The 24,972-nt window shown below is 44.2% G+C and overlaps 1 protein-coding gene and 1 long non-coding RNA gene across 2 annotated transcripts in view; both read left to right on the forward strand.

The window, feature by feature from the left end:
* The window catches only part of EPHB1 (EPH receptor B1), a 417,402-nt gene that overhangs the window by 243,738 nt on the left and 148,692 nt on the right, over window positions 1-24,972 (forward strand). The gene's annotated exons all lie outside the window — the stretch shown is intronic.
* Window positions 9,243-12,607, forward strand: LOC118501601. The gene is made up of 2 exons (XR_004904225.1): window positions 9,243-10,510; window positions 10,547-12,607. It is a non-coding gene; the product is annotated as an uncharacterized LOC118501601 (long non-coding RNA).

Here is a 24,972-nt window from a genome sequence, read left to right on the forward strand (position 1 = left end):
GAGGCTGGAAAAAGCCATTCTGAGCTGAGTGCTGGAGTCCTGCACTCTGGGTTTGAGCTGGTGCATTCTGTCTGCCTCGCTGTCTCCCTTATTCCTCTGCTCTTAATCTCACTTGATGAACGTGGCAAAGGTGAATGAAGTGCTCTCGTCGCAGGGCTCTGGGCTCTGCCCTCCTCCCCTCCCTACTCCCTCCTTACTGCCAAAAGGTAGCTCTGGAGAAGGGGAGGCCTCCGCTTCAATAGGGGTGTCCTTGCTAGCTTGTCTCTACCACCATCCTGGATCTCCTAAACTGATTTGACCATGGGAAACTTTTCTCCTTACACCTAATGATGTCTCACACAACATAGTTTGGGGACATGGTTTAGGAGAAGCAATTTATTTTTAAACTGGACTCCTCACTCAGGTTTGTGGGAGTGATCCTCATGAATATTATCAAACAAATCACATCAGCAAATAGTTCTCACTACATGCAGTGTATCAGGTTGGTCCCCATGGCAGCAGACTCCTCCATCCAAGTTCCATTCTGTGATGAGACTGGTTTCTCTACAAGGTTTACTTCTGAGGCAGGGAAAATTTTATTACAGAAGGAGCCCTCTCTGAATGAACACAATCATTTACTGCTTCATAGCTACCAAACTGACATTTAGAATTCAGGTGTCACCGAGAGTGACTGAAGACCGTGTTATCTGGGATATTATGACATGGGTCACTTTCTCCCTGTAGAGATGATTCCTGGCAGCTCACCCCATTATAGGGAGGTCTTCCAATTTGCAACTACATGAAGAGTGAGCTCCCACCTGTTTGAAACATCTTAAAAAGGAGAAGTGAGGGAGACATAAAGGGGAGAAAAGGAGGAAGGCAATGGGGGAGAAGAAAGTGAGTCCCAGGCAGTGCCTTGTACCCTGTGGGGACTTGGGGAGAAAAAGTTGTCAAGTCTCCCAGCTTCACCATCAGGGTGTGCTGCAGTGACTCTGTTAGGTAGGATGGGTTTTTGCTCCCTAATGGGAGTGGATAAGAGTGGCCATGTGGACATTAAAAAAAAAAAGTGTATGTTTTACTCCCAATAGCATTCCAAGGCCTTCAATTCCTAGGGAAGCTGAATAGGCTTTTCAGGGGCTCTGAGGTGTGGGGACATGGGCTCTGGTTTCCAGCTCTGCCACTACTAATGTATGATCTTGGACAAGTCCCTGTGACCTGATTGGACCCCAGTGTGCTCGTGCATAAGATGAGAAGCAGTCTGGGCCACAATTCTCGGATGCAGAGCCTATCAGGGACACACCAGGGGGGAGTGAGGAGGAAGGATGGGAGTGCCAGTGTGCACATTCATATTTGTTCTCTCCTCTTGATATTGAGATATAGTTCACATACCATAACATTCACCCCTTCAGGTGGTTTTTAGTAGGTTCACAAAGTTGTACAACCATCATCATCATCTTATTTCAGAACATTTTCATTCTCTACCAAAGAAGTCCATACCCATTAGCAGTCATCATTTCTTGCTCCTCCTAGCCACTGACAACTACTCATCTACTTTCTGTCTCTATTGGTCTACTCTTGACATGGCATAAAAGTGGAATAATACAGTATGTGGTCTTTTGTGACTGGCTTCTGTCACTTAGCATAATGTTTTCAAGGTTCATCCATTTATAGGATGTACCAATACTTCATTCCTTTTTATGACTGAGTAATGTTCTGTTGGATGGGTGTGCCACATTGTGTCTATGCATCAGTCAGTGGACATGGAGTTGTTTCTACTTTTTAGCTGAATAGTAATAAACTTTCGTGTGAAAGTTGTTACATGGACCTATATTTTTAATTATTTTAGGTTGGGAATAGGAATTTCCGAGTTGCATGCTAACTTTATGTTTAACTTTTTCAAAAACTGAAAAAGTGGCTTCACCATTTTGTATTCCCACCAGCACGGTATGCGAGTTCAGGTTTTCCCACATCCTCACCAGCACTTGATATTGTCCATCTTTTTATTATATCCATCCTAGTGGGTGTGAAATGCTGTCTCATGGTAGTTTCAGTTTGCATTTTTCCTCGTGACTAATGTTGTGGATCATCTTTTCATGTGCCTATTGGGGCTATTGATACATTGGCAGAGAAATGTCTATTCAACTGCTTTGCTCATCTTTAAATTGGGTTATTTGTCTTTTTGTTGTTGAGTTGTAAGAGTTTTGTATATATTCTGAATACTAAGTCCCTTTTCAGATATGTGATTTGCAAATATTTTCTCCCATTCTGTGGGTTGCCTTTTAATGTTCTTAATGGTATCTGAACAAAAGTCTTAGTTTTGATGAAATCCAATTTACCTATTTGTTTTTGTTTCTTATGCTTTTGAACTCAGAGTTAAGAACTCATTACCTAAATCCAACATTGTAAAGATTTTTACCTACATTTTCTTTTGGAATTTTATAGTTTTAGCTTTTACATGTAAATCTTTTATCAATTTTTGTAGCATGCTATCTTAAGAAAATCGTTTCAATTAAAAACAAAGCAAAACCTCTGAGTTGGGCCAAACCAAATTCATTTGTTAGTCAACAGTTTTGCATCTTCTGAGCCGGGGGTTCCCTAAGGGCTCTCTGCTACTTCTTTGTTTCAAAAGTATCTGCCTTTTGTGAGTCAGTGGAGAATAACTTAGAACCCAAGGGAAGAGAGTTTGGAGCAGGACCTCCAACTGCAGTGGAGGCCAATCAGTTGAGGCTGTCCTGGGGCAAAAGAGTGTGGTGGGTCTTCTGATGAGGAAGTCCAGATGGGCTTGTGAATGGGCCACAGTGCTGGGAGAGGCCCCCTGCTGGGTTAGATTGAGACTGGCCCCAGGTTCTGTGGGCTGAGGCCTGGCCTGCTTGCTCATATGTGTCTTCCCAGAGCCGGAGTACTGGCCTAGTTTCCAGAGATCTGGGCCCTCTTGCTAGTTCTACTCTAACCAGCTGTGTGACCCTAGGCCACTCACTGAACCATTTTGAGCTTCCAGTTCTTGCCCTGAAACCTGACATTTGTGATCTTATCTTAAAGATTCTGATGCTTGCTTGAATCCCACTGACATGTATTGTTTCCAAAAAAGTTAAAATGGTTTGATCATGGAGCTGTTCAGTAGAGTTTCCTCAAGTGCACACCGTAGACATGTAGGAGATAATGGCTGTGTGATTGGATGACTGAGAAACACTAAATCAAACACAAATGGGTCTCTTTACTACAGGACTTCCCAGAGCCTTGCTGGGAGTATAGAGCGTGAATCTGTAGGAGGGGGATGTGCTGTGCAGCATTCTTGAAGTTAGTTAATATGTGAAAGAGCTCTTATAAAAAGCAAATGCTGCCAGTTTCAAACAATATAAATGAAATCGCAGCCATGCAACTGGACTTCTGTCTCTGTGTGCTGCCGTGTGGGTCATGTGCCACGTCATAGAATGTGGTGAATCGAGTTATATTTCCCAGAATAATCTTTGCATTCTTGCGTGCCTGGAAAAGTCCATCAAGCTGTTCTGGGTTATGGAAATTAACTCTGGTCAGCCTGTAAAATTTTCTGGTCTTCACTCTTGACTGGTCTGACATTCAGGGCTGCCTACATTCGTTTGCTGGGCAGCAGTGAAAGACCACTATGTCAAGGAACTTCAGAACCCACCTGACTTGTTCCATATCAGCTGGGTTTTGACTTTTGATTGTGTCAGAAGTGGAAAGCTAGGTGTCTCTTGGCTCACCCACCAGCATTCCTGGTGGTAGAACTGGCCAGACAACCAGGCTGGGCCCTACAATTTGAAAGAGTCCCTGGCCCAGGCAGGTAAGGAAGGGACTGGCAAGGTGATCCTCCTCTTTTTATTAGCCCAGGTCATTTGCTTATGATTGTGAGGAGTTTGGAATGGGATGGGTTGAGATAGTGATGAAGAAGAAAATTATACACAATAACTAATTAACTAATTAATAATTTATCCAATAACTTCATAATGTATCCTTTTTACATTCTATTTAACTCTTTTTTCAGTTTTAGTCAACTGTTTGCATTAGTTTGCATTCCTAGAGTATGAGTTGAGAGTTGCATGAGGCAGGGTTGAAGGTAGATATGGGTCATGGGATAGGGAGTTCTATGCCTGAGACAAGTAGGTGAAAAGAGACAACAGACTCTAAGTTCTGCTTCTGCACATAGAATGATGCACATGGCCAAGTGTCCATTGTACTACAGCCATTGTACAATGAAGTGTGGCCAGTGGCTCAAGAGTGGTCTATCTGGTCTCTGTCTTCTTTTCTTCTGCATACCTGGAGGCTTTTTGTCAGTGAGCAAGTTCCTCTCCTTGCAGAATATCCTCCTCAGAGGCTAAAGAGATCTGCCCTCGGCCCATCTTTCTTTGCTGACCAGATCTGGATCTACTTTGGCACATGGCTTACAAATCTCCTTCAACAACAGAGTATGCTTCCCTGGAAAAAGTGCTAAGGAGACCCAAGTTGCAAACATTCCTTTGTGCTGGAACACCAAGGTGGGGCCAACAGTTTCTGCTCCTGGAGAAGTCATGGTCTCACTGAGAGTGACTGAGCCCATATAACCACAATACTAGGCTAAGAGCAGTAAGAGCTCAGAGAAAGGCAGGCACAGATCAATGGGAGCTCAGAGGAAGGAAAAATCATTTTCAGTTGGTCTGGAGGATAAGACATCTTCATGAGAATAACAGGACTCTTAATAGAGTCCTTAAAGAAAGTAAGACTTGAGTATGCTGAATTGGGGGAAAGATTGACATGGCCTCTTCCCAAAGTTCATGAAGGGGAGCTACAGTTACTGAAGAGGTAATGTGATAGACCAGAATGCACAAAGTGCTGGGATCCGGGGGTTGGAAATTTAAAGCAGTTGGACACCTCTTTCTGTTCCAACACCATTTCATCTGAAGTTCAGGCAATGACTTCAGAAAGATAGGGAGGATTGCTTCCCTTAGTACTTTATTTTGGTATTGAGTGAAAAAGCTCATAGCTCTAAATACCATATGTATGTTAATGACTCCAAAATGTACTTCTCTAGCCAGGATCTGAGCTCAGGAGTCATATATTCACCAGCTGACTTGACATCTCCCTCTGGGTGGCTAATAGGCATTTCAAACTCATTGCTACCCACATGGAACTCTAAATTTTCCCCTTCACATCAACTGCTTCCCACTTTTACCACCTCAGTAATGATACCACCAAAGATCCAGTTGTTGAATCAAGAAAGTTAGGTCGTTCCTTTCCTCAACATCTTCATTCTTCTTCTAACTCACCAGCAAGTTCTATCAGCTTGACCTTGAGAATACATTCTTGTCTCTGCTTTGCTTGATCTCCATTGTAGAACTCAGCCCAGTTGACCATCTCACCTTCTTAATAAAACCAAATTCCTTTCCAGCCTTCCGTGACCTGACCACACTCCATTCTCTGATGTGTCTCTCTCTGCTTTGTCCAGGCCCACTGAACTGCAGCCACGCCAGCTTTTCTGCTGTTTTCTGTTTATGGTCCTTCCTGCCTGAGGCCTTTTGCTCTTGCCCATGCTGCCTAGAAAGTTATATCCCCTGATCTTTTGTGTGACTGACTCTGACCATCCCTAATCTTATAGTCTAAAGCACCATATGCTCCCCAACCCTATCACTCTCATTTTCCCTGTTCTGTAGTCTTTAAGGCATTTATAGATGCATGACATTTTCTTATGCATTTGTTAATTTACTGTCTGTTTCTTCATCCCCGACTCTCTCATGAAAATGGAAGTCCCATGAGAGTGGTTTTATTCCCTGTCTGGTTCATTCTTGCATCCTCTGTACCTGTCATCTAGTAAGAGTGCAAAAATATTTTTAACTTATTTTTGATGGATAATTTCAAAGATCAACAAAAGTAGAGAGCTTCAACAATTACCAACAGAAGGCTAATCTGTTTTCATCTACCCACCCTAATTTGAAGAAAATCCAAGACATCATATCATTTCATCTGTAAATATTTCCGTATGCACCTCTAAAAGACAAGGGTTCTTCAGAAAAAATAACCATAATACCATTATCATATCTAAAAAATTTACAATAATCCCTTAATATCACCAAATATCCAGTGAGTTCAAAATTCCCTGAATGTCTCATTTTTTTACAATATTTTGTTGTTGTTGTTTGAATCAGGCTCCAAAGGAGGTCTTTAAATTGCAATTGTTTATTTTGTCTTATTAGTCTCTTTAAATGTATAGTTCTCACTCCAGCCCTCTTGCTTCATTCTTGAAATCCATTTGTTAAAGATACCAGGTACTTTGTACTATGGAGTGTCCCATAATCTAGGTTTGCTAATTGAACTCCAGTGGTGTTGTTGAACTTGTTTTTCTGTTCCCAACATTTCATGTACATTGGACATAAGAGGCTGGATTATGATTCAGGTTTGTTTCTTTGGAAAGAATATGTTTGTCTCATATTCTTCCATTGGGACATACTTCATTTTTTGTTATCTCTGTGATGTTAGAGGAGCTAATTATCATTGCCAATATCCAGTATTTCATTAGAACTTACAAAATATGAGCATTCTAATTCTATCATTCCTTCTGCATATATTAGCTGGAATACTTTTATAAGGAGAAACTTGCTCTCATTAATTATTTGGTTACCCTGAAGTATAGTTTGTATAGGAAAGACAGATGAATGCTTGATTTTTCCTCTGTATCGGTTTTCAGAATAATGAGTTGGTCCTTACATCTTCCAAAGTTGACCAGTGGGGATTTTTATTTTAGGTGTCATCATGAGCTCATAAATTTATACATACATAATGAATTTCAATCAACAGATATTTGTCAAATGAATGAATGAATGAATAATTGAGCAAATGCAAGTTTAGAACTTTCTATAGGTTTTCAGGGATTTTTTCCAGACTTTATAACCCTAGATATGCAGAACCATTGGATGATGTTCTTTCAGGGTTAATTACATTTCTTAAATATACTTAGGACTTTATGATTTAATTGAATAAGTACAACAGAGGCCCTGCTTTTAGAGATACTTTCATCCATCTGCTAGTGAACAAAACACTTTCATTTAGATCCTAAATCACTTCATTATCAAAACCCACGATGTGTTTCTCACCTGGAAGGGTACCAGTCACTGGCCCAGAGACTGTGGCACTGACACAGGCCTTATCCAAGCTCCTATGCTGTGGGCTTTGGCCAATCACCTCCCCTCTGGGCCTCAGTTTCCCCATCTAGGCATATAGGAATGGCATCAAGTTACCTCCAAAGCTCTTTCCAATCTTTACATTTTATGGAGCTTATCCTCCTCCCTAAGGATGTGATCTCTTGGTAAAGGTCATGTAAACAATGTCAGCCAGTGACAAAGACAGGAGTGGAGTGGGGTGGAGAGGGAGGATTTGGACCCACAGGCCCTCCACACATATTTCAGCCAGCTGCCCAGAAGAAGCCAGGACTGGAATACATTCTCCTGTTTGTGTGCTGTGTTCTTAAAAAGCTTTCTGAAGCTAGATAGGAGCAGTGGATGCAAGCAACAGGTGCCTACCAGGCCAGGAAAGATTTCTGGGAGTGTTTGGTGGTCTCTGAAGGAAGAAAGATGAGGTGTTAACTGCATGAAGATGTTTTCAAAGTTCTTGGAGCATGGAGATCTGACTCCTGGGCCATCCCCCAGTGACCCTGCACTTCCCATCAAGGCTGCTCCCACACCTTCAGTGCACCTCCCACCTGGCCCTGCCATCCATCCTCCCTGGAGGCAGAGGCAGCCTTTCCAACCACCTTGGCAGCATTGGCCGTCTGGGAATTCAGACATTTAGAGTGCCAGAGAGTCTGCTGGCATTTTCCTTTGTCTGCCATGGGGTTAGATTGCATTGGAATCGATAGTCATCATTCTGTGAGATTTCTGATGAGCAGGCCTGCTGCTGAGCTGTTGTCTGTGTTCCTGCTCTCCAATCACAGGGCCCACATCTCCCCATCTCTGTCAGCATGTGACTGAAGCCCCCAGAGAGCAAATCAGTTTATCAGAGGCTCACATAAACCTGATGAGGTATCTAGAGATGATGGAATGTCTCTTTCTTTGGCTTCCTGGCACTAGTTGCCAATAGCTAGGGGCTGGTAGGGCTTTTTATTAGCCAAGAATAGGCGTTTGGCCAATAATGGGGTGTGGTCACTTATATGGCATCATCTGTAGATTCTTTCACCCTTGTTTTTGTGGGAAGGATTAGGCAGCTGTCAGAAGGCCACTCTGCTGACTCCATCCCCTTCACCCTCACAGTTCTCCTCTAACATTGCTATCTTCCCTAGTGTAGACCGTGGCCAGGTCACTCTAAGAGGGAGAAAGTGTGCTCTGTACCCTGCAAGGGACTTGCATGATGAGGAGTCCCAGACCTTGAGGCCTTTCTCCTTAGCACCTTGTAGGCAGTGTTAGACCTTTCTTCCATCTGAGACATCTGGGGATGAGTGGATGGTCAGTCACATTGGTAATTATAAACAACCTCAAGAGGTGGGTTCCTGGTATTCATTTAGAAAGAAGGGACAATGGTGATACAATTGGACATACATATGCAAGAGAAACACAACTAGGCCCTTACCTTACATCATACACAAACATTAACTAAAAAATGAATCATAGACTTAAATGGGAAAACCAAAACTATAGAACTTCTGGGAAAAAAAATTGTGACCTTAGGGCAAACATTTCTTAGCTATGACTCCAAAAGCACAATCCATAAGACAAAAAAGTGATAAATTGGATTCATTAAAGTTAAAACTTTTGTTCCTCAGAAGTACCATTTAGAAAATTAGAAGACATGGCAGAGAATGGGAGAAAAATTTGCACATCATATATATGGTAGGGGAATTATATTCAGGATAAATAGAACTGTTAAAACTCAATAAAATAGTAAGAATTCAGACAGCTCAGAAAGTGAGTGGAAGATTTGAACAGACATTTCAACAAAGGGGATATACAAATGACTGATATGCTCATGAAAAAATGCTCAACGGGGAAATGAAACTCAAAAACACAATGAGATACCACTTCACACCCACTAACATGGCTATAATTCTAAATTCTAAATTTAAAGAGTGGAACCCTTGTAAATTACAGGTGGGAATGTAAAATTACACAGCCACTTTGGAAAACAATTTGGCAGTTTCTTAAGTTAAGCATAAATTTACCATATGACCCAGCAATTCAACTTCTAGATTTCTATCTGAAAGAATGAAAACATATGTCCACACAGTGACTTGCATGCAAATGTTCACAGCAGCATTATTCATAATAGCCCAAAAGTGAAAATTATACACATGTCTATTAAGTGGTGGATGAATAAACAAAATGTGGTATATTTCTACAATGCAACATTATTCATCAATTAAAAAGAGTAAAGTACTCATATATGCTACGATATGGATGAACCTCAAAAAACTATGCTAAGTGAAAGAAGCCAGATGCAAAGAAAATATGGAAAGAGTCCATGAAATATCTAAGAAAGGCAAATTTATAGAAACAGAAAATAGATTAGCAATTGCCTAGATTAGGGTTCGGAGTAGTTATTGACTGTAAATGGGCATGAGGGAATGTTTGGGGGTGATGGAAGTGATCTAAAATTGGACTGTGGTTGCACAACTCTGTGAATTTACTAAAATACACTTACAGAGAATTTTATGGTATGTTAATTATACCTCCATAAAGTTGTTTAAGGACAAAAAAAAAGAAAGAAGGGAGAGAGGTAGATTCTGGAATGTACTTTTGCCAATGGGACCACTTAAGAGATGGGCAGAAAGAGTGGTGTAGAACCTCTTGGAGCAAGTCTCAGCCTCCAGGGAGGAGGCAAGACCCTAACACCCCTCCACTGAGCTGAGTCCCAAAGACCACCCACTTCCCTCTGTAGGAGCAGGAGCCCTAGGCAGCTCTGCAGTTCAACTCTGAAGCCTCAGCTCATCATGACCTTCTCCCAAACTTGTCCTCTCCATCCCTCACATGGCCTGAGTATCCTTTGCTCTCTGCACCCTCCCCCCAGCCACTGTGCCTCTAACTTGCAATCACAACACTGCTCAGTGTCCCAGCGGCAGTGTCAGCCATCCTTTCCACCCTCTACATTGTCTTGGTTCCTCTTACAGGCATGCCCTGCTTTCTGGTGCACATCACTGGGCCATGACATGGCTGGGAGTTGACTTGTTGGGAAATGGTCTCAGGCCTAAGGAAGGGGGACACATGGTAGAAGGAGGTACTGGATTAAGAGAGTGGGGGTGGGAGAGCTTAAGGAACAGTGGGTGGGACATGGGACATAGGGAAACAAAAAGACCCTCAGACACATGGCACTCCTTGGCACAGGAGGGGCCTAGGCAGCTCATGGAAGCCCATCCTGGGGCCACAATCCAGCAATAGGAAGTGGGATGCCCAGGAGCAGCTAAGGCCTTCTGGGGTTGACTGTGCTGAATTTTAAGAATTGACACTTCCTGGAAGGTTGACATTTGCCATTGGTTTAGTTATTTACTTCTGAGTATGAACCAGCCCCACAGAACTCTGAGCACAATTGTGGAGCCCTTATTACATAGTAGTGTAACGTACTTATTACACAGTAGTGTATTACATGTTAGTAGTGTAACATGTAACAGGCATCAATTCATTTCATCCTCATAAAACTCTTTGAAGTAGGCCTATTATTATTACTCCATTTTGCAGATGATGGAACCAAGGTCCAGAGGGTAAAGAAAGTTAGACAAAGTTTGGAAAGCAATCAGCAGCAGAGCCTGGATTGGAGCCCAAACAGTTGGTCTCTAGTTCTTGTGTCCCCCAGGTCCTGCCAACAATGGGTTTGATGGGGTAGGAAGCCAGCCTCTTCCAGGCCCAGTATGAGAAGGCAGGAAGCCTTCAAGACAAGTTTATCTGAGGGGAAGAAGTAAGGGAGGAAGGAGAGGAGTAGGAGAAGCTGACATGCTTTGAAACAAAGAAGAGAATAGAGACAGGAGAGGTGCCCCAGGAGACCCAGGGCCCCAAGGCCAACTGTCTCCTAGAGAGATAGGAGCTTGTCAGGCATGGCACCCAAATCCAGCCCCCCAGCCTCATGTTGAGCTCCTGCATCTGTAATGTGTACACAGGCAGAAACCTGGGCCAACAGCTCTGTGTTTCCTCTTGCATCTTGTGGTTTGGGCACTGCAAAGCCAGCACCTTCTTTGGCCACAGCCAGCTGGGTGGGGTCTTCTGAAAGAGAAGTCTGTAAGGCTAGTATGCTGATAGACAAATAGACAGAGGAGGTACCGCTTGTATAAGAGGAAGGCAGAAGGAAGCAAAGGAAGGTTGTCCCTGAAGAAATCTAATCATGCATCTTTCTTGGGGAAGATAGGGGCTTACAGAAGCAAGGGGGCTAAACCTGAAAGAATCCAGTGACAAAAGTCTTGAAATTCAGGAGAATTTTTACTTTCTCCTACTATGGCTTCAGATTCAACCTGCACTTTTTGGTCATATATGTGCTTGGCTTCCAGGACAGAAGACTTCTCATAGATCTGGGAAGGCTTATTCCTTTTGTGGGTCCTGGTTTTTTTTTTCCCACCCCCTGTGATTTTTGCAAACCTAGCCTTCTCCAGATAAGGTACTTGGAATAAAAGTAATTGTGAGCAGGCACTACACATCTCCAGCATCCAGTACCACAATACTGAGTTCCAAATAGTGCCTGAAGTTAAGAGTGGGTGGGAAGTTGCAGACATAAGTTTAAAAATAAACCAATGAACCACTAAAGAGTTACCCACCATAATACCTTCTTAGAGAATTGATGGCTGTCTTGGGCTTGAGCAGTGATGGCTCAGAATGAGTTGACCATAGGACTCTGAGCTGGCAGAACAATGTTAACTTGCCAATGAGCCCACACCTCCACCCAAATGGGTCCACGCCTCTATCCTAATGGGTCCAGTCTTCCATTCAAATGGGTCCCATCCCTCCATCCAATTGGTGCTGTGTGAAGAGATTTCTGCCCCCTGCTGCTGCCACAAATACCCTGACCCAATTAGATCAAGTACTCTGAAAGGCTCTGCCACCAAACCCCATGTGAAAGGAGACCTCAATCTGCTTGCTGGCCCTGGAGACCAGCCATTTATGTAGACAGTGATGGTGGAAAACTGGGCAGGGAGACCCTTGCAGAGCAGCTCTGAGATCTCTCTGGGCTATCCTCCTTCCCTTTCCCTTCAGCTTGATTGTTATTCCAAAGGCCTCATTATGGAACTTACAAAATAATGGTTCTGCGATTTGTGCATGTGAGACTGTGTGTACACTAATTACGGGTCCCTGGGTCCCCATGTACCCTCTCTCAGAGGCAATGCGGCAGGATCCAAGATGTGGCTCACTCTTCACCGACAGTTTGCTTTCCCTGTCCTCCCATCACCCCAGTATCTTCCTTCTTCAAGATGTGAGGATAAAATAGACCTAGTGAGTAGAAATAGTCACCCCAAGCCCATCTACCTGTATCCAGAGGTGCCCATGGCACAAAAGGGACTTAGCAGTATACCCTGGCTGGAAGAGGGGGTGTGGATCTATAATTTATGAAACGTGCAGTTTTGTAACAGAAATCCCATTTATTTGGAATGGCTTCAGGGGGCTGTTGGGATGAATGAGGCAAACTGCCTCTGCATACTGTAACTGTGGCAACCCTGACTCCCTGGTTGGCACTGTCCTCCAGAGTTGGGGAGTTACTTGCAAAACTGGGAAGGGGAGGGATGGGGAAAAAAGAGGCTCATGAAGTGTTACTGCAAATCCTGGTCCAGATGTGATGCCCTGAGCAGGACAAAACCTTGGATACATAGAGAGTCTTCATGGAGGATGTAGAGCAACCCTGAGCCAGATGTCAGAAGAGGAAGCTGAGGCCCAGGATGAAAGCAGAGAGGCGCTCTGGCTGGCGTAGCTCAGTGGATTGAGCGCGGGCTGCGAACCAAAGTGTCGCAGGTTCAATTCCCAGTCAGGGCACATGCCTGGGTTGCAGGCCATGATCCCCAGCAACTGCACATTGGTGTTTCTCTCTCTTTCTCCCTCCCTTCCCTCTCTAAAAAAATAAATAAATAAAATCTTTAAAAAAAAAAGAAAGCAGAGACGCTGGGAGGAGAGATCAGCAGAACCATCCCCCCATCCCCCAAATCCTGTTGCTAAGTGCAAGGTTAATCAGATTTTTTCTAAAGGGAATTGTTCTGGGGGAAGCTAAAATTTCTTTGCAAGGAGGGGTGAATTGCTTTAATCAAATTACTCCTGGAGGTACTTGGGGTGGACCAAAAGCAGAACCTTCAGAAGTCCATGTTTGGACAGTGTGAGGAGTGTGGTTTGGGGGGAATGGAAAGGAGACAGGTGTGAGAAGGACTCAGAGAGGTGGGTACTGGTAGTAGGGCTACTTGGCATCTCTTAGATTTGTGTGCCAGTGAAAGTGGCTGTAGGTCATGGTCTGAGGCTTCAAACCTCACCTTCATCAAACTTTGATCAGGCTCAGGGGGAACACAGACCTGAGCTGAATTTTGATTGTGTCTCTTATACCCATAGGACCTGGGATGAACTACTCAACCTCTCTGTATCTTGGATCCCCATCAATAAAAGGTGTAAACCCAGCACCTGTTGGTGGAAGAATTGAACATGACAATATAGCTAACCCCTTAACACAGTACTCACCCACAGTGAGTCCTTCAGAGTGAGACCTGATGGTCATTTGCTGTTATTATTGTGCATAGTTATCATGTTATTTTGATAATTAAGTATTATAATCATATAATTTCTGTACAGCATCTAGCACAATGCCAGGCATGTAACCACTGTGTATTTTAGTGTCAATTGTTGCTTTTAATCTAACATCTTCCACTTCAGACAGGCATCTTTTAATCCAAATCTTCATCCCAGGTGGAGGAGGGAAGGGAGAGAGAATGGGAAGGAGGAGTGACTAGGGTTCCACCTTAGCCTCTGTTCCAGCACCAGCAAAGCACATGAAGTCTTTGAGGAATTTAATATTCTTGGTACCTTTGAATATGTTCCTCTCAAGTTCTTAGAACATGTGGAATAAAAAGGAGGTCTTTGGGAAGAAATAGTTTAACCTATTTTTTTAAATGCTGTATGGGGGAGGAGGAAGGGAGTTGATATAGATATATTCCAGGTTATTTCAAGTGAAATCAAATTTGACATAGGAATTTAGATGCTTATAAAACTCTTGAAAGGGCTGGGGAGACAGAGGTCAGGCTGGGCCACTGATTACTGTCATCACCAACTCTCAGGGAGTCAGTAGCTAGAAGACCCTGCTGACCGTGGTCACAGCTGCCTTTAGCACAGAGACTGGTACATAGAAAACAGCTAGAAGTCACTGAAAACTCTGCATCTGTCCAGTTTTCTGTGCTGCTCATGACCCCTGCCCAAGAGCCACATCAAAGCTCCTGCCACTTTTCTGCCTTCCATATCTATGGGAGGGCCTGTCATTGGTGGGTTCTAATCCCTCCAGGCCAGCGTTCTGGGAAGTGTAGTTCCCATGCTTCCAGCCCCTGTGATCCCGAGGCTCCATGGAGGTGGGGATCTGACCTCTTGAAGATGGAAAAACAACAGTCATGAATGTAAAGGCAGGGCCAACATCAGGATGGCAGGAGGGCACAGAAGGCACCACCCTTTTGCTGTGGCAGAGAAGTCAGAGCTGCACAGTCCTGGGGGAGGAATGGATAGAAGGAGAGGAAGTCTGGGGTCTTCCATGTGAGTCAGATGGAATAGCAGCAGGAGTGGAGAGGTCCAAGCAAAAGCCCAGGCTGGGAGGCATTAAATGCAGGCTCTCCCTGGCATGGGTGATTAGAAGGGTAGGTGGGACTCAGAGGTGCAGGAAAACCTGTATTACCCAAAGGATCCTTAAAATTGGGTCAAGGCCAGAAGCAGAGCCCAGGGAAGCCACGAGGTCAGTGGGAGGATTGTGGGATCACCATGGATAGACATGAGAGCCAAAGAGCTAATGTGAATATCAGGACAGTTTTATCATGCATTCAATTCAACAAGAACCTGAAGCTGCCACCTGAGTTGGGTGGGACTTTGGACACAGAAGTGTACTAAGATAACCTGGATGCAACCTGTGCTTTTGGAAACAAATAGTGAGAAAGACAAAATGATAATGATGATGAAGAGCTAACTATTTTGATTTTAAATAAATTATACAAATCATTTATATACATTATCATGTTTAATCTTCCTCAGTATAGGAATGCACTATTATTATTATTATGTACTATCATTATGTGCTATTATTATGCACTCTCATCATATGCTATTATTATTGTGTACTATTATTATAACAGGTAGAAACTATCATTATTCCTAGTTTACAGATGGGGAGCCTGAGGTTAGGGAGGTTAGGGACACAGGTAGAAGGTGGAACCAAGATCTATCTGTGCCTGCCCCCATATCTCACACTGTAACATAAGACAGAGAGTGTTGGTGGTGACAGGATGCAAATGCATGGACAGTGCTAAGGGGGCAGTCTGAGAGGAGACATTTATACCACCTGGGAAATGAGGAACGCTGTCATGGATAAGGTGGAGTGTGAGCTAAGCGGAAGGAACTGGCACATTTCACATCCAGAGATGGGTAAGAAGAGCACCCAGATGGTGGGATGATTCTGTGCTGCCACATTGTGAAAGGTCATAACAGTCATATAGCGGAGAAAAGTAAAAAAAAAGAAGAAGTTTGAGCTCTTAATAGTTTGTCTTGCGTGGACCCACATTTTTGCTCATCCAATGCAAGTGTGTGAGCACTGTTTAGGTCCTGGCAGGCAGAGATAGGCAGCATACTGGGAGCAGCTTGGTGGGAGAGGCAGGCAGGTGAACATCCAGCCATACCCAGTGTGGGAAGCGTGGTGTACAGGACACAGGAGTCTAGAACTGGTGCAGGGGATGCAGTGCTACCAGGAGGAGGGCCCTGAGCAGTTCTGACACATGCGTGGACTCAGGCAAGGAGAGACTGATGGAAAGGCTGGAAGGGTAGCAGAGCCATTGATTCTGAGGAGCTGTGGGAAAGCCAGGTCCAGACACGGCTTCCTTACTATAGCAGGAGAGCCCTTGGGAGGTTTTAGGTAAGAAGTGGCACTGTCAGATTTGCATTATGGGAAGACCTCTCTGGCATGTCTGCAGAGGACACAAGTGGAGGTCAGAGAAATCAGGGAACTGGCAATAGAGACAGAAATCAGGAGATTTGACAATGGGTCAGAATGCAGAGAAGATAGAATGTGGTGACAATTGGATGGGAAGGAGGAAAGGAAAGGGAGGGAGAGTTAGAGAAGCAACAGGCTGTGAGCTGTTTGCCTGTGGGCCACCCACAAGAGAGAGCCTATAGATGGAGGTCAAAAATACAGGAGGGTGAAAGCATGAGGTGAAGGCTCTGATTCCAACAGGAATGGCATGAAATGGGGCTGAGAGTGAGAGTGAGAGGGGTAGGGTGGAGTTGATTTCTCTAGCAAGGAAAACCTTCTCTCAAGCTTGGAGGAGGGAGGGTGAGCAGGTGGGAGGTAGTGAATCTCCCATCTGTTCTCCTAATTCTCTAACTGGATCTTTTAATTGTTGTGTAGTAGGCAGGAGTTAGTGCTACATGGGTCAAGTTAATTAAAGCCTACACATTAAAAATACAATGAGAATAAAGGCCAAGTGATTCCATTGCATGTCTGTCCCTCTTGCTCCCTCCTCTAGTTTCCCAGGAAGCCTGGCACAGTCCTTGAGGCACTATTGTGCATGGGTCTTCAGTCCCATCTGGGGCCCCATCATATCCCAGGCACAGGTGATGATGGCAGCTCAACAAGCCCCCACATAGTGGTGTGTTTGTGGTAGCAGAACAGGCAGTGGGTAGAATTTTTGCTGGATGTGGTCCTTTCTCTCCCTTTTCAGAAATAAATATCATTTTTTTTAGTTCAGAGATATGCCAAGAAAATAAAACAAAAGTAAAGGAGAGACGGAGGATGGGGAAGGAGAGAAGTATCTAGCTTGAATAGCTTTCTTCTGTGTGAAAAAGCAACAGTTCATTGCAAAATATTTATCTTCATTATGGTTGCTATTATTATTGATGGAGAATCCCTGCAGACTAATGGGAAAATCTCTATAGGAAGCCTGAATCCAGATGAGCTGAATCTCCCATCTTGCCTTCCACATGCTGGGTGAGCATGGCCTTTACTTTTTGGGTGTCCAGGTGACTCATCAGTACAGCCCAGAAAGGACAGTGTCCATGCTTGGCTTATGCTCACGGAGCCGGGAGAGATCTTCCAGATCAGAGCATGAGCTCCCTGTGGCACAGATTGCTTCTTGCTTGCCTTTGTGTCAAACAGTGTCCTTGCTTAATGAAGGTGTATGCTAAGGGGCCAAATAATGGATGAATGACCATGAGAGTGAGCACACACTAAAGGGATAGGTGGATCAGTGAATCCCATCTAACCATTCATTTCACCGAAGGGATCAGTGACGTCTAGAGAGGGTGGCTCACATCCAAGAGCCAGCCTGTGGTTCAGCTCCTTCCTTCCTGGGGCCTCTCATTCCCTGTTCCTTCTGCTGAGAGATGTTGTAAAACATAGATGAGATTGCATACTAGCAGTTATTTTTGTTATTCAGAATAGAATGAGTTTACCAAAATCAAAGTATTATTCATCATGATGGATGTAGGAGAGGCTCAGGTTAGCAGGCTTGGGAGCTGTGATTCACTTCACATCGAGCCTCGTTTGTATTCACCAATTAAGAGTGAGAAGCTGTTCTTACCCCCGTGTCCCTATTTCGCAGATGAGTTCATCGTGTCTCAGAGAGGCTACAGTGGAACTTACCCATGACCTCACAGGTAGCAAGGGTTTAGGAACTGATTTTGGAACCCAGGTTTTGGAAGTCAACACTCAGGGTAAATTTTACTACCCCACTGCCGCCTCCTGTGGCATTCATATGCAGGCCAGTCCAGGGCTCACAGTGTTTTCTGATGACCAAGTTAGCTGATTAACACACAGAGTCCTGAGAACAGCCCTGACTTTGAGGAATTCCTTGAGGGGAGCTGAGTGTGTCTTCCCAAGCTCATTACCTGGTCTCAGAACTTTATAACCACACCTCATAAATTGGTACAGTGTGACACTTGGCTGTTAGCTTGGCAGAGACGTCAGGAGTGATTTAGAGCTGCTGCGTTCGAGTTTCCGGTCTGCGTCAGGCATGGGAAGGTTGTGGAGGATGAAGGCCTCTGGGAGTTGTTTTCTTCCTTCACACTCAGCCACCTCTGGGTCCAGCTTTATTGCTATGAGATCATAAAGATGCCAAAGAAGGGAGATGGGACTGGTTTTTCCTGTGCCTGCCTCGGAATGCATCTGCTTGTGTGGACAAAGATAGTATCATAAACGTCTCGTGCAGGTGGCTCATCCTGCCCTGAGGGTGTCATCCATTGTTCCCAGCACACATTTGCCCCTCACAGCAGCAGTGGTGAGGAACGCCTTGCCCTCCCTGCCTCTGTCTCCCTCCAGTGACTGGTGTCCCCTGCCACACGTCCATCTCAGCATATTACCAACACCTCCTTCTGTCTTAAACTGCTTCCCTTCCCCCAGGGAGTGCTGTGGGTTTGAAATGATGGTCTTTAATCATTTCTTAAGTGACCAGCCCAGAAATCATTTCTTAGTGCCACACACACAAATTAAATCATAAATCCACACTGGGCCCTGCCTGGGAAGGCCTGAAGTACAGTCCTGATTCAGAGCAGAGAGGAGACCCCCTCTTCTCCCAACAATGAGAAGGGAGTCAGCATAAGGCCAGGGCTTTGGAGAGAAGGAAGACACATCCCTACTGTCTGAGCTCTGGCTGCTATAACAAAACACTGTGAATTAGGTGGTTTAAACAACAGATATTTATTCCTCACATTTCTGGAGGCTGGGAAGTCCAGGATCAAGATGCCAGCAGATTCAGTATCTGGTAAGGACCTGTGTTTTGGTTTGCAGGAAGACTTCTCATTATGTCCTCACTTGCCCTTTCTTTGGTGCTTGCAAAGAAGTGCGTACACATGTGTGTGTGTGTGTGTGTGTGTGTGTGTGTGTGTAAGGGGGGGAGAGACAGAGAAAATCTCATGTCCCTTTTTCTTTTTATAAGGGCATTAATGCCATTATAGGGAACCTACTCTCATGACCTAGTCTAATCCTAATTACCTTCCAAGGTCACCACCTCCAAACACCATCACATTGGGGGCTATGGTTTTAACATATGAATTGGGGTGGGGCACAAACATTCATTCCATTGCTTCTACTAACTCCCCTTTTTCAGGAAGGCCCCTTTGTACTTCTGTTGTTCTGCTCTGGACAAAAGAAGTCCTAGAAAATGCAGACAGGTGAATTTGGGGCATAATGAAGGTGCTATCTCAGGGTTAGGAAGTCTGGGCAGTCCCAGGTAGGGCTGAACAACCCATGCCCCACTATCCAGAATCAGCCAAGCCCAAGGGATTCTTTGATTACCTCTGAGAGGTCAGAAGGAGGAGGGCAGATGAGGTTCTTTGATTGCCCGGGAGAATAAGGAAGTGGTAGCACTCATCAAGAGAGACTTAGTATTGAGGGTTAGGGGTGATTCTGAAAGATATCTATGATTCCTACTTATGTTAAGTCTCATTTTAACATTCTGCCCCACTCCAAGATGGATTCCCACCTGTTTGGAACACTGATATCTGTCCTCATGAAGACAAAATTTTCTGCTTCATTAGTGATGGGCATTCAGCAAGGACACCAGCTAGATTCTAAACATCCCTGGTTCTTTTCACCATCGTGCTTTTGCACATGACATTTCCTTTGCCTGGACTGCCTTCCTTCATTTTATCTACTTAGTGAACTGCTGTTCATGCTTCAAAACCCAGATTGGTTCTCATGTGCTGCAAGGGACTTACCCTCTCTTCCAACTAACATAAAGAGAAGAGTGCCCATTTTCTCCCCACACCTATACATGCTGCTCTTTTTACACTAATTGTGCTATCTTATAATTACTGTTAACATTTGGTCCTTCCATTAGGCCTGTGTTCCTTAAGAATGGGACTCCAGCTCACTCTGCTCTGTATCTCCAGCAGCTAGGTCAGGGCCTGGACCCAAGGAGTGATGTTTCTGAGGCTATGTAGTCAAGTGGCTGGAGCCCCACAGTGAAAGGGCATCTGCATATCTTTCCTTTGCCTCCAACATGTTTTGTTCATGTAAGTCACTCAGATTCTGAGTTGAGAACCTGATACCCTTCCTCTGCAAAATGGAGCAAATAAAACCAGTGCCTTCACTATCAGAATCCCACAAAGAAGATGAATCTGATAGTAGGTTTGTAGGAGAATGTGTCAAAACCCTATAGCTCAGGGTGGGGGTCAAACTCATTTTAACCGGGGGCCACATCAGCCTCGCTGTTGCCTTCGAAGGGCCGAATGTGATTTTAGGGCTGTATAAATGTAACTATTCCTTAATAGTGAAGTGAGAGCTGGGCACTACCGCCAGGTAGAAACAAGGTGCTGGGCCAGATAAAACAACATGGAAGGCTGGATTCAGCCCATGGGCCTTGTGTTTGCCACCTGTGCTGTATAGCTCCTTGAAAAATTCCATTAGAAAGTCAAGGTGTTGGTATTGCAATTATTATTTGATTCCCAAATGGTGAAGGCACTTCCAGGAATGTGCTTTGCTTGATGAGCCAATACATTTTCACTCCCCACTGATGAATTTGGGAATCGAATAGCTGTCATCTCAAAATAATTGACACATCTTGGTGAAGCACTTACATTCTTCTGATGAAATTCTGGATTTTTATTGAGAGCAAGGAGAAAGACATGTTACAGGGGAGCAATATTGTTTTATGGACCTTTATCTTGGTTATTAACAAATGAGCGTTACATGTAGAAATGGTAAAAGGGGAATTCAGTAATGAAGTTTCATAGGATTATAACAATTATTAGCCTGATGATGATGAAATCCAGACTGCAATGTTCACGATTTCCTTGGCACTCACTGTTCTATGCTCACTAGTGCTGATGGACAGCAGGCTGGCTATTTCTGTCCCTATACCCCATCCTGAAGTTATCTGGGAAGTGGGCATCAAGCCTTTAATATGTTTGGCCTTGGGTATAAGCAAATAATAATTATCGGTGCCCATATGCCATGTAAATAGCAACCATCTCAGAATACCTTCTAGGAAGATGGCATTCACTAGAGGTAGGAACAGTTAGTACCAGTGAACTCTCACCCCCACCCCCTGCTGCTGAGCTGCCCAGGTGCCCTCTGGTCCTCTGAAAAAATGCAGCCAATCCCACTATTTACATTCTCTTTATTTCCCTCTGCCCATTAGAAGCCACTGGGAAGATGAATTTGCCTTTCAAAGAAGGCCTCTGCAGAGTACCTAGCAACCACATCCATACATCACCTTTTTACATCTGGTCAGGAGTTCAGGCAGGCAGGGACTCAGGGAGCTCAGAGCCAGCCTATGACATAGACCATAGTTGTTGGCCCCCCCAACCCCCACCCTTTAGAGGCAGGGAAATTAGGGCAAGATGTCTTCAGTGAGCAGAAAAGAAACACACCCTGTCCCTTTCCCAAGCCTCTCATCTGACCTCATGTGCACTTGAACGTGTGCATTCTTGAGCTTCAGTGCACATACCCATAGATACAGAATGCCCTGACCCCCCCACCCCCGCCCGAGAGTAATTTACCTTAGTAGATAACTGGAAATAACTTAGTAAATAACTTTGAAGTCAGGCCAACCTGGTTCTGAGCTCTTCCTCTGCCACAGACTAGCTGAGAAATATTGTTTTCTGAGCCTCAATGTCATTGACAGAGAAATGAGAATGATACTATATTCCTTATATAGTTTAATTGAAAAGAAATGGTATGTTAGATTACATTTGTCTGTAAGAAATAGAAAAATGTTAATTTAGTTTTAAAAATATAGAGATTTTAAAAAATATCATGTGAAATAAATCCAGGCTGGTAGGATACTCTTTGGTATGGTGCCAGAGTCTGAGGTACATCATAACTTGTTCCTCTGACATCCTTAGCATGCAATCTCTACCTCATAGTCCAAGATGGCTGCTTGAGTTACAGCCATTGTGTCTACTTTCCAGCAAAAATGAAGAAAGGGGGTAAAAGATCTGGCTTTCTCTCTGGACGGTCACTGCCCAGAAGTCACATAAACTTTTGCTTATATCCCTAGACCTTAGTAATTCAAGCCAAAGCCCATGTGTTATCAAACCCTAAGAAAATGTCCCATGTGGTAGGACAAATGTTGACTTAAAAATGTAATACAATAACAAGGTGATGACACATTACCTATGGGGAACACATTATAATTTTATAGTACAATAATTATAGAGCAGTTATTACATGCTAGGTAGTACACCAAACATTGTATATTCATTATCTTATTTAATCATCAAAGCAACTCTGTGAAATGGGAACTATTGTAATTTTATTTTTACAGATGAGAAAACTGAGTCCAGAAAGATTATAGAACTCACTTTCTGTGGCTATAATTAGTGGAGATTAAAGCTCAGAAATACTCTTTTCCCTAAGAAGTTATATTGGCATAGTTTATATTTAACATAATATGCATGAGTTTTTGTTGGTTCCAAGGAAATTAACTTGATTTTAAAACACCCCAACCAGTGAGTCTCAGGATTCAGGCAGCCCATGTTCAGTTCCTAGCTCCACCACTGGTTTTAGGACCTCAGACAAGCTGCTGGGCTTATCTGAGCCTCAGTTTCCTAATGTGCAAAATGGGAATAATTGTAGCACATGTCTCTTAGGGGTTTTATGAGGATGAAATGAGATTATGCTGAGTACTCAAGTACCTGGCTCATGATAATACTTACTTAATTACTAGTCATTGTTATAATTAATAACATTACTCTTATTAATATTGACACAACTTTATAACCAATTCTATCAGGTGGTAGTCAGCTTGGCAACCCCCAGACCCTGCCTTAAAGGGGTGCTGAGGGTGAGGGGGGCTTGTTCAACACCCACCACATCCTGTGCTCTGTAGGGTGTGCTAGTCTCTCATTTAATGATAGCCCTTTACTGGCCTCACCCAGAGGCCTGGAGGGAGAGGGTGGGCCAAGAGGAGCTGGCCCCTTCCATGCAGCAGAGGGACTAAGCACAGTGGGGGGGCCTAGGGACTACTATCCTAGATTCCTGTCACCCCTTTAGCCTTGGACTTGTTTCCTTTGGGGAAGTCCTTTGCCAAGCTACTCCGCAGGGCCTGCCTCACTTCCCCCAATCCTCCTCCTGCCCCCAACTTGGGTCTGCATTCTCGGCTCATTCCCTAGGCATTTCTTGGTGGTGCCTTCAGTTGAATGGCTTCCTCTAAGTGCACCTTGAGATCTAAGTGCTAAGCACACCCTTAACACCTCTGATATTTTCTGCAAGCTTCTCCCTTAATCATGTTTAACTGACAAACCTGAAGGCAGTTGGTGATGCTAATGTTTATCCAGTAACTGAAAATAGGGAGGACACAGAGCACTTTGGAAATTACCTCTCGGCACCATGGAATACATGGTCCCTGGAGAGAACGTGATTCATCCTTTTTTTGCCTCCCCATGATGGAGCCCTCTTCCAACTGCTCTGAGTTGCAACATCCACTGGTCCACTCACATGGCCTCCAGAGCCTCTGTATCTAGGGTTGGGCCTGCCCAGCTGCTCAAAAGGAGGGCGTACCCCTGTCCCAGAACCTATGAGCCCCATTTCTCTGTTCAGAGACTCCTTCAGAGTTGGTGACTTCCAGAGCAAAAGCCATAGGTCAGACACAATGGATTCTGCCAACTTTGTCTGCCTTCAGCCTTTTGGGTAAAGGTCATACAAGTGTTCGCCCTTGCCATGTTCACTCCCACTTGGAGAATTTTGGGGATGAATATAGCTTATTATTTCAATATTGATTATTGCTTATGGTTATTTCACTTTTTCAGAGTTGAGTCTGAGACTTGCAAAGTGCTATATCCACTATTACTGCATTTTAGAAGCTGAGACAGGCCCTACAGACCCCCTGGCAAGGGTGTGGCAGAGTCAGTTGGAAATGACTTTGACTCCGATGTGACCTTGGCCAGGCCACTTTTCTCTGACATTCTTAGGGGGGCGGGGCATGCTACATATTTTGGGCCCAAAGGCCAGGCCATTGAAGTGTAGGGGCAGGCTTCCTGTCCCTCATCTGTCAAGACATCTCAGGTAATACAGCCTGGCAGTTTAAGCCTCAAAGCTTTTGCTCCATCATTACCAAAAAATAAAAATCATGTTTTTTTGCTCTCTCATCCCACTTGAATGGTATGTAATATCATTATAGATTTATATGTTTATGGCTTTGTGACCTGGGGAAAAGCTGGAAATTCCACTGTGCCCATTTCTACTCCTGGGTGTTTGGAAAGGTCACAGCAAAATTATTTTATCAAGTACACCACCACAGAAGGGGAAAATCTTAATCTTATATTATGCATATGCAGCACTTGACCTTCTCTTGAGATGGGGCACCTCTTAGCCACACTTACTTAAACATAATGCAGCTCTTTCTTGAATGTACACAGGGAGAATAATTAGGTGCCCTGGCCTCCCAGCTAGAGAAGAAGCTGTGCTTTGGGGCTGACCTCAGAAGGAGAAAGAGTTGAGACAGCTGGGGCCCAGGCAGGGGTGAGTCCGCAGAGCTGTAGCAGGCTCATCCTGACCATACGGGAAGGTGAAGTGGACACCATGGCTTGTTCCAGCTCCCTTGCTGACTGTGTACCTCTGCCAAGTTACTCATTGCCTTCTCTGGGTCTCAGTTTCCCCATCATAGCTCTAGGGTGTGCCACTTTGATCCATGGGTAGCAGCTACCTGGGTCATTGAGTTAAAGATTCTGAGCTCTGGGCTGGTAATGGGTGCCATGATTGATTAATGATGTCTGCCGTGGCTGGCATAGGGAAGTAGTAATAGTAGATGTGCTAGGTACTTGCTAACCTTGTTCTAGGGTACTTCTAAGGTCTTTTCCTGGCTACTTATGATCTGTGGACTTACCAAAGCCCTGGGGTAAGAAAGTTTGGAAAGGGAGAAACAAATAACCTTTTCTAAGAGAC

Source organism: Phyllostomus discolor, chromosome 7 (genome assembly GCF_004126475.2).
Source record: "Phyllostomus discolor isolate MPI-MPIP mPhyDis1 chromosome 7, mPhyDis1.pri.v3, whole genome shotgun sequence".
Classification (NCBI taxonomy): Eukaryota; Metazoa; Chordata; class Mammalia; order Chiroptera; family Phyllostomidae; genus Phyllostomus; species Phyllostomus discolor.